General features: G+C 41.1%; 1 protein-coding gene, 1 long non-coding RNA gene and 2 pseudogenes across 6 annotated transcripts in view; 2 read left to right on the top strand and 2 right to left on the bottom strand.

Annotated features, from left to right (window-relative positions):
- The window catches only part of LOC139027457 (uncharacterized), a 135,500-nt gene that overhangs the window by 7,332 nt on the left and 112,675 nt on the right, over positions 1-15,493 (bottom strand). The window lies entirely within an intron of this gene.
- LOC112080695 (zinc finger protein 180-like) overlaps positions 1-15,493 on the top strand; it is a 273,956-nt gene that overhangs the window by 167,201 nt on the left and 91,262 nt on the right. The gene's annotated exons all lie outside the window — the stretch shown is intronic.
- LOC112080701 (zinc finger protein 180-like) overlaps positions 1-15,493 on the top strand; it is a 159,300-nt pseudogene that overhangs the window by 115,440 nt on the left and 28,367 nt on the right.
- LOC112080700 (oocyte zinc finger protein XlCOF6-like) overlaps positions 1,542-15,493 on the bottom strand; it is an 18,409-nt pseudogene continuing 4,457 nt past the window's right edge.

Raw genomic sequence — 15,493 nt, 5'->3', positions numbered from 1 at the left:
ATCTCTTTCTCTAAGTTTTGTATTACTATAAAATAATATAACTTCCCTTTATTTTGTTTGTGTAACAATACATCATGTAGATGTATATAATGAACAGACTAGGTCTATACTGCTCCTACATGGTGTAACAATACATCATGTAGATGTATATAATGAACAGACTAGGTCTATACTGCTCCTACATGGTGTAACAATACATCACGTAAATGTATATAATGAACAGACTAGGTCTATACTGCTCCCACATGGTGTAACAATACATCATGTAGATGTATATAATGAACAGACTAGGTCTATACTGCTCCTACATGGTGTAACAATACATCATGAAGATGTATATAATGAACAGACTAGGTCTATACTGCTCCTAAAAACATTATATATATTTATTTGCTAATTTATTGAAAAAATAAACTGAAAAATCGACATAACTATTCAGACRGTTTACTACGTACTTTGTTGAAACACATTTGGCAGCGATTACAGCCTCCAGTCTTCATGGGTATGACACTACAAACTTGGCACACCTGTATTTGGGGAGTTTCTACCATTCTTCTCTCAAACTCTGTCAGATTGGATGTGGAGCTTCGCTACACAGCTATTTTCAGGTCTCACCAGAGATGTTAGATTGGGTTCAAGTCCGGGCTCTGGCTGGGCCACTCAAGGTTATTCAGAGACTTGTCCCAAAGCCACTCCTACGCTGTCTTGGATGTGTGCTTAGGGTCGTTGTCCTGTTGGAAGGTGAACCTTCGCCCCAGTCTGAGGTCCTGAGGGCTCTGGAGCAGGTTTTCATCAAAGAGCTCTCTGCACTTTGCTCCGTACATCTTTCCCTCGATCCTGACTAGTATCCCAGTTCCTGCCGCTGAAAAACATCCTCACAGCCTGATGCTGTGCCAGGTTTACGCCAGATGTGACGCTTGGCATTCAGGCCAAAGAGTTCCATATTGGTTTCATCAGACCAGGGAATCTTGTTTCTCATGGTCTGAGAGTCTTTAGGTGTCTTTTTGTCAAACTACCGGCGGGCTGTAATGTGCCTTTTACTGAGGAGTGGCTTCCGTCTGGCCTCTCTACCATAAAGGCCTGATTGGTGGAGTGCTACAGAGATGGTTGTCCTTCTGGAAGGTTCTCCCATCCCCACAGAGGAACTCTGTAGCTCTATCAGAGTGACCATCGGGTTCTTGGTCACCTCCCTGACCAAGGCCCTTCTCCACCAATTGCTCAGTTTGGCCGGGTGGCCAGCTCTTGGAAGAGTCTTGGTAGTTCCAAACTTCTTCAATCAAAGAATGATGGTGACCACTGTGTTCTTGGGGACCTCCAATGCTACAGACATTATTTGGTACCCTTCCCCAGATCTGTGCCTCGACACAATCCTGTCTCGGYGCTCTATGGACAATTTCTTTGACCTCATTGCTTGGTGTTTGCTCTGACGTGCATTGTCAACTGTGGGACCTTATATAGACAGGTATAATCATAAACAATATGATTTCATGTGGCATAAACAAAAACACAAATTCTCAGTCAAAATAATAAGTCAGAACACAGCACCTTTATTGCCTTTATTGCGATTTCAGGTTCTGTGACTGGGAAAATGTCCTTCCACACAGAGGGAGAGCAGTGGTAGGGCGTTTTTGGTGTGTGTCTTTTTATGCTCCTTCAGGCTCCTTAACCAGGTAAAACTCTTTCCACACTGGGAGCATTGGAAAGGCTTTTCTCCTGTGTGTATCCTCTCATGCTCTTTTAACGGCCCTTTCTTAGTAAAACTCTTTCCACACTGGGAACAATGGAAAGGCTTTTCTCCTGTGTGTATCCTCTCATGAGCTTTTAGGTGCCCTGTCTGAGTAAAACTCATTCCACAGTGGGGACAGTGATAAGGCTTTTCTCCTGTGTGTATTCTCTCATGCCTTTTCAGGTTAGCTAAAATGGTAAAACTCTTTCCACACTGGGAACATTGGAAAGGCTTTTCTCCTGTGNGGTAAAACTCTTTCCACACTGGGAACATTGGAAAGGCTTTTCTCCTGTGTGTGTCCTCTCATGAGCTTTTAGGTACCCTAAATGAATAAAACTCTTTTCACAGTGGGAACAGTGATAAGGCTTTTCTCCTGTGTGTATTCTCTCATGAGCTTTTAGGTCCCCGAACTGAATAAACCTCTTTTCACAGTGGGAACAGTGGTAAGGCCTTTCTCCTGTGTGTATTCTCTCATGCCTTTTCAGGTTAGCTAACACGGCAAAACTCTTTTCACACTGGGAACATTGGAAAGGCATTTCTCCGGTGTGTAGTCTCGCATGCTTTTTTAGGTTTCCTATTAGAGTAAAACTCTTTCCACAATGGGAACATTGGTAAGGCTTTTCTCCTTTGTGTATTCTCTCATGCTCTTTTAATTGCCCTTTCTTAGTAAAACTTTTTCCACACTGGGAACATTGGAAAGGCTTTTCTCCTGTGTGTATTCTCTCATGAGCTTTTAGGTGCCCTGTCTGCGTAAAACTCATTCCACAGTGGGAACAGTGATAAGGCTTTTCTCCTGTGTGTATTCTCTCATGCCTTTTCAGGTTAGCTAACATGGTAAAACTCTTTCCACACTGGGAACATTGGAAAGGCTTTTCTCCTGTGTGTGTCCTCTCATGCAGTTTTAGGTTCCCTGACCAGCAAAAGCTCTTTTCACAGTGGGAGCAGTGGTGTTGTCTTGCTGGTTTGGATGTCTCTGGGTCGGATGTCTCTGGGTCTGGTTCTCCTGAAGGACTCTTCCCGCTGTCAGAGTCTGGTTTCTCTCCTGCCAAAGACAAACAGAGTATCTCTTTAAACAGAGACCTGAATGAAACCTCCACATGATAAAACTGTCTACCTATGAGGTTTAATCTAGACTAGATCCCTCAATAAAAGAGCAGAACTGGTCATCACAGAGTGGCTGTAGTGCTTTGTAGGCTGGGTAAGTCCATTTGAATTCAATACATTTTTTTMATTTAAAAAAAGCTTTCCCTACATGTTTGCCTATGGAAGAAGTGGTAAGAAAGTGACTTCATGTAACTGAATGAAGAAAAAAAAAACATTCATGAGATATACAGTACCAGTCAAATGTTTGGACACACCTACTCATTCAAGCGTTATAATTATTTGTTTTACCATTTTCTACATTGTAGAATAATAGTGAAGACATCAAAACTATGAAATAACACATATAGAATCATGTAGTAACCAAAAAAGATTTTTCAAAGTAGCCACCCTTTGCCTTGATGACATCTTTGCACACTCTTGGCATTCTCTCAACCAGCTTCACCTGGAATGCTTTTCCAACAGTCTTGAAGGAGTTCCCACAAATGCTGAGCACTTGTTGGCTGCTTTTCCTTCACTTTGCAGTCCAACTCATCTCAAACCATCTCAATTGGGTTGAGGTCGGGTGATTGTGGAGCTCAGGTTATCTGATGCAGCACTCCATCACTCTCTTTCTTGGTCAAATAGCCTTTACACAGCCTGGAGGTGTGTTGGGTCATTGACCTGTTGAAAAACAAATGATAGTCCCACTAAGCGCAAACCAGAGGGGATGGCGTATCGCTTCAGAATGCTGTGGTAGTTAGACAGGTGTGTGCCTTTCCAAATCATGTCCAATCAAGCTGTAGAAACATCTCAACAATGATCAATGGAAACAGTATGCACACCTGAGCTCAATTTCGAGTCTCATAGCAAAGGGTCTGAATACTTATGTAAATATGGTATTTCTGTTTTTTATTTTTAATAAATGTGACATTTTTTCTCCAAACCTATTTTCTCTTTGTCACTTATGGGTATTTGTTGTAGACTGATGAGGATTTTTATTTATTTAATCCATTGTACAATAAGGCTGTAACGTAACAAAATGTGGAAAAGACTTTAGTGGCAAAAAAAGGGGTTAAAGACATGTAAAGAATATATTTTTGTATCTCTCAGATATAGGACAGACTTCAGACAAACTTCCTTTAGATGTTTGGGGACTGTTGTTCCATGTTGTGAATGTTATGCAATGCGTTAGTATGAGTTATAGCAGTATGGCCAATATGTTTTACATAAAAAACTTTTGAATATTTTTTTATTGATACTTCCATGGGTCTTACAGTTCAAAATCAAATAGCAAAATGATCCTTGGTAAACCTTCTTAATAGGGATGCAATCCTGTTGACGGGATCGATATGACAACAGCCATTGAAAAGTGCAGGGCGCCAAATTCAAACAGAATCTCATAATAAAAATTCCTCAAGCATACAGGTATTTAACACCATTTTAAAGATACACTTCTTGTTAATCCACACAGTGTCCGATTTCAAATAGGCTTTTCAGCGAAAGCACCACAAACGATTATGTTAGGTCACCGCAAAATCACAGAAAAGCACAGTCTTTTTCCAGCCAAAAACAGGAGTCACAAAAAGCAGAAAATAAATCAAATGAATCACTAACCTTTGATGATCTTCATCAGATGACACTCATAGGACTTCATGTTACAACATACATATAGTTTTGTTCGATAAAGTTAATATTTATATCCGAAAACCTCAGTTTACATTGGCGCCATGTTCAGAAATGTCTCCAAAATATCCGGAGAAATTGCAGAGAGCCACATCAATATAACAATACTCATCAATAAACTTTGATGAAAGATACATGTTTAACATAGAATTTAATCAACTTGTTCTTAATGCAACCGCTGTGTCAGATTTTTAAAAAAAGCTTTACGACAAAAGCACAATATTCAATATCTGAGAACAGCGTTCAGCCACAAAAGGAGCCATACAGTTACCCGCCAAATTGTGGAGTCAACAAAAGTCATAAATAGCATTATAAATCTTCACTTACCTTTGCTGATCTTTGTCAGAATGCACTCCCAGGACTCCCACAAAAATGTTTGTTTTGTTCGGTAATGTCCATCATTTATGTCCAATTACCTACTTTTGTTAGCGTGTTTGGTAAACAAAATCCAAAGTAGGGGAAGCGCGTTCACTAAAAGCAGCGAAATATCAAAAAGTTCAGTAACAGTCAGTAGAAACATGTCAAACGATGTGTTGAATCAATCTTTAGGACGTTTTTAACATAAATCTTCAATAATGTTCCAACCGGAGAATTCCATTGTCTTCAGAATGCGATGGAACAGAGCTCCCTCTCATGTGAACGCGCATGGTCAGCTCATGGCAGACCTTACTCATTCCCATCTCCTTTGGCCCCACTTCACAGTAAGAAGCATCAGACAAGGTTCTAAGGACTGTTGACATCTAGTGGAAGCAGTGGAAGTGCAAACTGACCCATATCCCACTGTGTATTTGATAGGCGATGAGTTGAAAACCTACAAACCTCAGATTTCCCACTTCCTGGTTGGATTTTTTCTCAGGTTTTTGCCTGCCATATGAGTTCTGTTATACTCACAGACATCATTACATATAATAATAATAGCATATATTAGCAACTGGGACTGAGGTGCAGGCAGTTTACTCTGGGCACCTTTTCATCCAAGCTAGTCAATACCCTCAATACCCTGCAGCCATAAGAAGTTAAACAGTACTGTACTGGGGAAGCCCTTCATGTTGTTTACATGGGATAGGGGGCAGCATTTTCACTTTTGCATGAAATGCATGCCCAGAGTAAACTGCCTGCTACACTGTCCCGATACTAATAATAATATGCATATATTAGCATTGGATAAAAAAAAACTCTGAAGTTTCTAAAACTGTTTGAATGATGTCTGTGAGTATAACAGAACTCATATGGCAGGCAAAAACCTGAGAAAAAATCCAACCAGGAAGTGGGAAATCTGAGGTTTGTAGTTTTTCAAAGCTTGGCCTACCGAATACACTGTCTATGGGGTTAAGTTGCACTTCCTAAGGCTTCCACTAGATGTCAACCGTCTTTAGAAACTTGTTTCAYGCTTCTGCTATAAAGGAGGGGCTCATGAGACCTGTTTGAGTCAGTGGTCTGGCAGAGTGTCTCAGGCTCGTGACGCTCACTCCCGACAGAGTTCGCTCTCGTTCCAGTGCTTTTCTAAAGACAATGGAATTCTCCGGTTGGAACATTATTGATGATTTATGTTAAAAACATCCTAAAGATTGATTCAATACATCGTTTGACATGTTTCTGTAACGGAACTTTGAGTTTTTGTCTGGACCTAGTGCTCATAAAGATGGATTACTGGGCTGAACACACTAACAACTAGTGGCTATTTGGACATAAATTATGGACTTTATGGAACAAATCAGTCATTTATTGTCGAACTGGGATTCCTCGGAGTGCATTCTGATGAAGATCATCAAAAGTAAGTGAATATTTATCATGTTATTTCTAACTTCTGTTGACTCCAACATGGCGGAAATTTCATTGGCTGGATTTGGCTGGATTGGGCTCTGAGCGCCGTACTCAGATTATGCTTCTTCCGTAAAGTTTTTAGAAATCTGACACAGCGGTTGAATTAAAACCTCTTGACGCTAGGGGTCATATATATATATWTTTTTTAAAGAACGTTCCCATGGTAAACGGACTATTTCTCAGGTCCAGATCGTAGAATATGCATATAATTTACAGATTAGGATAGAAAAAAGTAGTCAGGTMTCCTCTGAATAGTGCCTGAATAGTGCCTGCGCGCCAGAGGGGAGCTCTCCATTTTGCTTTTCTCTCTTATTGAATAGGTTATGGTCCGGTTGAAATATTATTGATTATGTTTGTTAAAAACAACCTGAGGATTGATTATAAAAAACATTTGACATGTTTCTACGACCATTACGGATACTTTTTGGAATTTGTTGAACGGAACAAGGCTTTCTGAACATAACGCGCAACCCAAATGGCGTTTTTTTGTGATAAAAGTAATATTTATCGGACAAAAATAACATTTGTTGTGTAACTGGGAGTCTCGTGAGTGCAAACATCCGAAGATTATCTAAGGTAAGTGATTTTATTGCTTTTCTGACTATCGTGACCAAGCTAACCAAGCTAATATAAGGCTAACTGTTCTAGCATTGATTGCTACACTCACAAAAGCGTGGATCTCTTCCGCTGTAAAGTATATTTTCAAYATCTGACACGATAGGTGGATTAACAACAACCTAAGCTGTGTTTTGGTATATTTCACTTGTGATTGCATGATTATAAATATTTTTAGGAATATCTTTGAATCTGATACGTTTGGGAATTGTCTTCTGCCTTTCAGGACCGGAACGAGGCTGTAGATTTCTGAACATAACGCGCAACCCAAATGGCGTTTTTTTGTGATAAAAGTAATATTTATTCGAAACAACAAGAACATTTATTGTGTAACTGGGAGTCTCGTGAGTGCAAACATCCGAAGATTATCTAAGGTAAGCAATTAATTGTATTGCTTTTCTGACTTTCGTGACCATGCTAATTTGGGGCTAGCTGTTGTAGCATTGATTGCTACACTCACAAAAGCTTGGATTTCTTTCGCTGTAAAGTATATTTTCAGGATCTGACACGATAGGTGGATTAACAACAAGCTAAGCTGTGTTTTGGTATATTTCACTTGTGATTGCATGATTATAAATATATTTTTAATATTTTTGCATTTGCGCCTGCAATTCTAGCGGTTGTTTAGGAAAATGATCCCGTAAAAGGGATCCGTAGCGCAGAGAAGTTAAGGAGAAGTCTATTTATTCTGTGAATAACACTTGTATCTTTTATCAATGTTTATTATGAGTATTTCTGGGATTGCTGTGCTGCTATCTGCAAGATCACCGGATGTTTTGGAATCAAAACATTACTGCACGTAACGCGCCAATGTAAACTGAGATTTTGGATATAAATATGCACATTATCGAACAAAACATACATGTATTGTGTAACATGATGTCCTATGAGTGTCATCTGATGAAGATCATCAAAGGTTAGTGATTCATTTTATCTATATTTCTGCTTTTTGTGACTCCTATCTTTGGCTGGAAAATGGATGTTGTTTTTGACTTGGCTCGAACTAACATAATCATATGTTGTGCTTTCGCTTGTAAAGCCTTTTTGAAATCGGACACGATGGGTAGATTAACAAGATGTTTATCTTTCATTTGCTGTATTGGACTTAAGTTACACTATTTCTAAAAAATATTTTTGAACTTCCCGCGCTGCCTTTCAGCGGAATGTTGTCGAGGGGTTCCGCTAGCGGAACGCCTGCGCTAGAAAGGTTAACCTTTCTAACCCCGGCGTTCCGCTAGCGGAACTCCTCCCACATTCCACTGAAAAGGCAGAGCGCGAAATTCAAAAAATATTTTTTTTGAAATATAACTTTCACACATTAACAAGTCCAATACAGCAAATGAAAGATACACATCTTGTGAATCCAGCCAACATGTCCGATTTTTTAAATGTTTTACAGGGAAAACACAATATATTTGTTAGCTCACCAACAAATAGAAAAAAGCACAGACATTTTTCACAGCACAGGTAGCATGCACAAAATCAACCAAACTAACCTAGAACAAACCAAAGAAACCAAGAAACAACTTAATCAGATGACAGTCTTATAACATGTTATACAATAAATCTATGTTTTGTTCCAAAAATGTGCATATTTCAGGTATAATCATAGTTTACATTGCGGCTACAATCAGAAATTGCACCGAAAGCAGCCAGAATAATTATAGACACCAACGTGACATACCGAAATACTCACCATAACATTTCTGAAAAATACATGGTGACATAGCAATGAAAGACAAAGATCTTGTGAATACAAGCCAATATTTCCGATTTTTTAAGTGTTTACAGCGAAAACACAATATAGCATTATATTAGCTTACTACAATAGCCTACCACACTACCCGCATTCATTCATCAAGGACGTTAGCGATAGCAATAGGCACGTTAGCGTTAGCGAATAAACCAGCAAAAGATATTAAATTTCACTAACCTTCATAAACCTTCCTCAGATGACAGTCCTATAACACCAGGTTTATCATACACTTATGTTTTGTTCGAAAATGTGCATATTTAGAGCTGAAATCCGTGGTTATACAACGTAGCATAACGTAGCATAACGTGCTAAAGTAGGACCTTTTTCCCAGAATGTGCGGATATTTCTATTAGACTCTCACCTATTCTGACCAAATAGCTATTCATAAACATTACAAAAAAATACATGTTGTATAGGAAACGATAGATCCATTAGTTCTTAATGCAATCGCAGTGTTAGAATTCTAAAAATATCTTCATTACGACATAAGACTTAGTTATGGTAGGGAATAACCAAAACCTGAGCGCAAAGCTACTAGTACACAGTTCGACAGATATATGAAAATAGCATCACAAAATGGTTCCTACTTTTGCTGATCTTCCATCAGAATGTTGTATAAGGGGTCCTTTGTCCAGAACCGTCGTTGTTTTGGATTCAGAACGTCCTCTTTCCCTCTTGAATTAGCAAGCACACTGGCCATGCGGCGCTAAGCTCTCCAACGTCAACAAAGTCAAACAACGTAACACGACCGAACGTCCCGAATAAAGTTCAATAATCTAATGAAACATATTGAAAAAACATACTTTAGGATGATATTGTAACATGTATCAAATAAAATCAAAGCCGGAGCTCATGTTCGCCCATAACGACGCTTTCCAGTAGGCAATAACAGGTCCCTCCACGCGCCTTGCAGAAAACAGAAAATGGGTGACACGTTGTTCCAAGAGGGCTTATTCAACGTCAGACAGAGATAATCAACTCATTTTTCCTCTCACTTCCTCTTGACATCCGGGTGAAGGTGTATGACGTGCACGTATAGTCATACGTATCATGCCATTTATAGGCAGTCACTTGAACAGAAGATAGATTTCAGACTTTCCACTTCCTGGTCACAAAGTGTGCTGCCAAATGAGTTGTGTTTTACCCACAGACAAAATTCAAACGGTTTTAGAAACTAGAGAGTGTTTTCTATCCAATAGTAATAATAATATGCATATTGTACGAGCAAGAATTGAGTACGAGGCCGTTTAAATTGGGCACGTTTTTCCCCAAAAGTGAAAACAGCACCCCCTGTCCTCATCAGGTTAAACCTTCTTAAAACAGTTCCATATAGCTTAGAAGAACCTCGCCCCCTCAGACAGGGCTTAGACTGTAAAACTATCATTTAGATCTGATGATTGGTGTGACAAGGACATCCTCAGACAGGGCTTAGACTGTAAAAATATCATTTTGATCTTATGATCGGTGGGACAAGGACATCCAAGCCGGCCAAACCCTCCCCTATCCCGGACGACGCTGGGCCAATTGTGTGCCGCCTCCTGGGTCTCCCGGGTTGTGGCCCGGGGTCGAATCCGGATCTGTAGTGCGATGCAGTGCTGCGCCACTCGGGAGGCTGTTGATACCTAGCACTACCTATTATGCTTGCTAGCACCACACGAGAGCCAAGCTAGCGTGGTTATCCACATGTTTTACCAATAGTATAAACGCCACGTTACCTGCAAGCTCTTCCTCAACAACAATGCAGTATTCAATATCAAGAGTAAAGAAATGTTTTAAAAATGCAGGGACCCAAGACAAAAGATTATATTTTAACAAACCAAACATAAATCTTATCAAACTCACGTGGTGCAGTTGAGTTGTGGGTGTCAGAAATAATGTAGCTATTTTTACAGCAGGAATTCTGATAAATAAGTTGTAGCTGTGACGAGGGCTTGACCACTCACTGGCCAATGAAAACACGTTCCCAAACTTTTCATGTGGTTGCATCAAGTTGTGTATTTACAGTGTTTSATGTAGAGTTGTCATAACCTCTGGGAGGAGAGCATGGATGTTTATCCTGGGAGATTCCATGCCAGCGGAGCCTGGAAATATTTGTCAGAACAATCCGAGATATCAAAAATATTTTCAGGCTAGGCTAGGCTGCTCTGTGTCTGTGTGTGTGTGTGTGTGCGCGCGTAATGTGAAGATAGTCAAGAAGCTCCCGACGAACAGTTATTGTGCTGACGTTGCTTCCAAAGGCAGTTTGGAACTCGGTAGTGAGTGTTGTAACTGAGYACAGACGATTTTTACGTGCTACACGGTCCCGTTCTGTAAGCTTGTGTGGCCTACCACTTCGCGGCTGAGCCATTTTTGCTCCTAGACGTTTCCACTTCACAATAACAGCACTTACAGATGACCGGGGCAGCTCAAGCAGGGCAGAAACTAGACAAACTGACTTGGAAAGGTGGCATCCTATGACGGTGCCACGTTGAAAGTAACTGAGCTCTTCAGTAAGACCATTCTACTGCCAATGTTTGTCTGTGGAGATTGCATGGCTGTGTGCTCGATTTTATACACCTGTCAGCAATGGGTGTGGTTGAATTAGCCGAATGCAAACTTAAGTTAACAAAAAATGTATTGGTTCTGCAATGTTGAAAATCATATAAGGTGTGGAGACCATCAATTTCAACTTATTTGAGAAGAAATAGGTCATTATTTAAGAAAAGTGCAAGGGTGCCAATATGTTTATCTGCAACTGTATCCAATCAAATTAATTTAGCAAATCCAAATCAAATCCAATTCAAGAGGTGTCAAGGCTGGAATCAAGGAATGCAAAATTCCATTCATCTATATAACAACTTAATAGACTATCAAATCAAATCTTATTTGTCACTTGTGCTGAATACAACAGGTGTAGACATTACAGTGAAATGCTTACTTACAAGCCCTAACCAACAATGCAGTTTAATTTTTAAAATAAAAAATACCTTAAAATACAAATAAGAAATAAAAGTAACAAATAAAGAGCACCCTAACTTGGTAATACTCTTTCCACACAGGGAGCAGTGGAACATTTTCTTGTGCAAAGCATTGCGACAAAAACAACACAGAGTTACACATGGGATAAACAAACGTACATTCAATAACACAATAGAAAGATCTATATACAGTGTGTGCAAATGTAGAAAGGCAATAAATAGGCCATAGTGGTGAAATAATTACAATTTAGCAGATGTGCAGATGATGATGTGCAAGTAGAGATACTGGGGTGCAAAAGGGCAAAAAATAATAATGGGGATGAGGTAGTTGAGTGGGCTATTTACAGATGGGCTGTGTACAGGTGCAGAGCTCGGTAAGCTGGTCTGACAGCTGATGCTTATAGTTAGTGAGGGAGAGATAAGTCTCCTGCTTCAGCGATTTTTGCAATTCGTTCCAGTCATTGGCAGCAGAGAACTGGAAGGAAAGGTGGCCAATGCAMGTGTTGGCTTTGGGGATGACCAGAGAAATATACCTGCTGGAGCGCATGCTACGGGTGGGTATTGCTATGGTGACCAATGAGCTGAGATAAGGCTGGGCTTTACATAGCAAAGACTTATAGATGACCTGGAGCCAGTGGGTTTGGCGACAGATATGTAGCGAGGGCCAGCCAACGAGAGCATACAGGTCACAGTGGTGGGTAGTATATGGGGCTTTAATGACAAAAACAGATGGCATTGTGATAGACTACATCCAATTTTCTGAGTAGAGTGTTGGAGGCTAGGATCGGTAGGATAGTCAGTTTTACAAGGGTATGTTTGGCAGCATGAGTGAAGGATGCTTTGTTGCGAAAAAGGAAGCCGATTCCAGATACATTTTTGGATTGGAGATGCTCAATGTGAGTCTGGAAGGAGAGTTTACAGTCTAACCAGACACCTGGGTATTTGTAGTTGTCCACATATTCTAAGAAAGAACCGTCCAGAGTACTGATGCTAGTCGGGCGGAAGGGTACGGGCAGCGACAGGTTGAAGAGCATACATTTTGTTTTACTAGCGTTTAAGAGCAGTTGGAGGCCACCGAAGGAGTGTTGTATGGCATTGAAGCTCTTTTGGAGGTTTGTTAACAGTGTCCAAAGAAGGGCCAGATGTATACAGAATGGTGTCGTCTGCATAGAYGTGGATCAGAGAATCACCAGCAGCAAGAGCGACATCATTGATGTACAGAGATTGATGTACAGAGAAAAGAGTTGGCCCGAGAATTGAACCCTGTGGCACCCCCATAGAGACTGCCAGAGGTCCGGATAACAGGCCCTCCGATTTGAKACACTGAACTCTATCTGAGAAGTAGTTGGTGAACCAGGCGAGGCAGTCATTAGAGAAACCAAGGCTGTTGAGTCTGCCGATAAGAATGCAGTGATTGACGGAGTCGAAAACCTTGGACAGGTCGATGAAGACGGCTGAACAGTACTGTCTTTTATCGAAGACGGTTATGATATCTTTTAGGACCTTGAGCGTGGCTGAGGTGCACCCATGACCAGCTCGGAAACCGGATTGCATAGCAGAGAAGGTACGGTGGGATTCGAAATGGTCAGTGATCGGTTTGTTCACTTGGCTTACGAAGACTTTAGAAAGGCAGGGCAGGATGGATATAGGTCTGTAACAGTTRGGGTCTAGAGTTTCTCCCCCTTTGAAGAGGGGGATGACCGTCACAGCTTTCCAATCTTTGGATCTCAGACGATACGAAAGAGAGGTTGAACAGGCTAGTAATAGGGGTTGCAACAATTGCGGCGGATCATTTTAGAAAGAGAGGGTTCTGATTGTCTAGCCCAGCTGATTTGTAGGGGTCCAGATTTTGCAGCTCTTTCAGCACATCAGCTAATCTGAATTGAGTGAGGGAGACGGCGGAGAGGGGCGGGTTGGGGGGGGGAACTTGGGCAAGTTTGCTGCGGGGGGTGCGGAGAGCTGTTGGCTGGGTTAGGGGTAGCCAGGTGGAAAGCATGTCCGGCAGTAGACAAATGCTTATTGAAATTCTCGTTATCATAGATTTATCGTGGACAGTGTTTCCTAGCCTCAGTGAGTGGCCAGCTGGGAGACGGGTGCTCTATTCTCCAGGACGTTAGTGTCCCAAAACTTTTGGGAATTAGAGTGCTACAGGATGCAAATTTTGTTAAGGAAAAGCAAAGTCTAGGTTTTTCAAACTGACTCTATATTGGTTCCTGACTTCCCTGAATAGCTGCATATCGCAGGGACTATTCGATGCTAATGCAGTACGCCACAGGATGTTTTTGTGCTGGTCAAGGGAAATCAAGTCAGGAGTGAACAGGGGCTATATTTTTAGTTCAAATTTTTTTCAACGGGGCATGTATTTAAGAATGGTGAGGAAAGCACTTTTAAAGAAGAACCAGGCATCCTCTACTGAGGGATGAGGTCAATATCTTCCAGCATACCCGGGCACAGGTCGATTTAGGAAAAGGCCTGTTTGCTGAAGTGTTTTAGGGAGTGTTTGACAGTGATGAGGGGTGGTTGTTTGACCGCAGACCCATTACGGATGCAGGCAATGAGGCATTGATCGCTGAGATCCTGGTTGAAGACAGCAGAGGTGTATTTGGAGGGCAAGTTGGTCAGGATGATATCTATGAGGGTGCCCATGTTTAAGGATTTTCTCACCATGGATGAGAAGCCCCAGATTGATTGTGGCATCGGTGAGAGAGGCCCCATGACATCATTCTTCCAGTGCACTTTTTCCATGAGAAGATGGAGATTCTCTGAGCCCTCAATACCACTCTGAGCTTTCAGGGACAGAGCTTCTCTATCTACCAGAACTACTCCCCCACTGTCCCCAGGCAGCAATCAGCTTTCAGGGACAGAGCTTCTCTATCTACCAGAACTACTCCCCRACTATCTCCAGGCAGCAAGCAGCTTTCGGGCAGGCAAAACGACTGCTACGGGACCATCAAGGTGTGAAGTACGGACTGTGATTCCCGGCCCGCCTGTAGCTTTCTCATTATGGTAAAGACGACACCTTTGACTCTCCGGAGGCGGCTATGGCTCACATTTAACACCACATCAACAAGTCTTCAACTTGCTCATAGATCAGCAACGGTGGCTTGCAAACAGTGGATAGTAAGTAGCCCACCTTTGGAATAACTATGTTAAGTTATAACTGTAGTATCCTGTATAGTTTGGGAGTAGGCAAAACCACTCAGGCTTATTTGATGTGATCTAAAGTTTTGATCATCTAGTTTGCTTGCCTTACAAGCATTCAGTCACCAAAGGGGGTTACGTAATTCCTTTGTTTATATACTGTCTCATTGACAAAAATATTATTGATTATTTGTTTACAGCATTCCTTTGTCTCGACCCAGTACACAGTAAGCGTACCGAGGCTACACATTTTATTATTTATTTACAGTTTGGAGGGTTGGGGGTCTGACATCCAGGTGACACATTTTATTATTTATTTACAGTTTGGAGGGTTGGGGGTCTGACATCCAGGCGACACATTTTAGTATTTATTTACAGTTTGGAGGGTTGGGGGTCTGACATCCAGGGACACATTTTGTTTTTATTACAGTTTGGAGGGTTGGGGTCTGACATCAGGCGACACATTTTAGTTCTAATGGTGCCGTTGTTTATTCTTCTAAGCTTCTTTTTCCAAACATCTTACATTACTCTGAGCCTAGTTATCTGGGATCTTACATTACTCTGAGACTAGTTATCCTGGGATCTAACATTACTCTCAGACTAGTTATCCTGGGTAGAGTTGACCGATGAATCGGAATGTCGATTAATTAGGGCCGATTTCATCAATAACACGGAAATCGTAAAAAAAAATGTCACCTTAACTAGGCA

Source organism: Salvelinus sp. IW2-2015, unplaced genomic scaffold, assembly GCF_002910315.2.
Source record: "Salvelinus sp. IW2-2015 unplaced genomic scaffold, ASM291031v2 Un_scaffold16442, whole genome shotgun sequence".
NCBI lineage: Eukaryota > Metazoa > Chordata > Actinopteri > Salmoniformes > Salmonidae > Salvelinus > Salvelinus sp. IW2-2015.
Note: the sequence above shows the minus strand (reverse complement) of the source record. Positions and strands in the feature narration are given on the sequence as shown.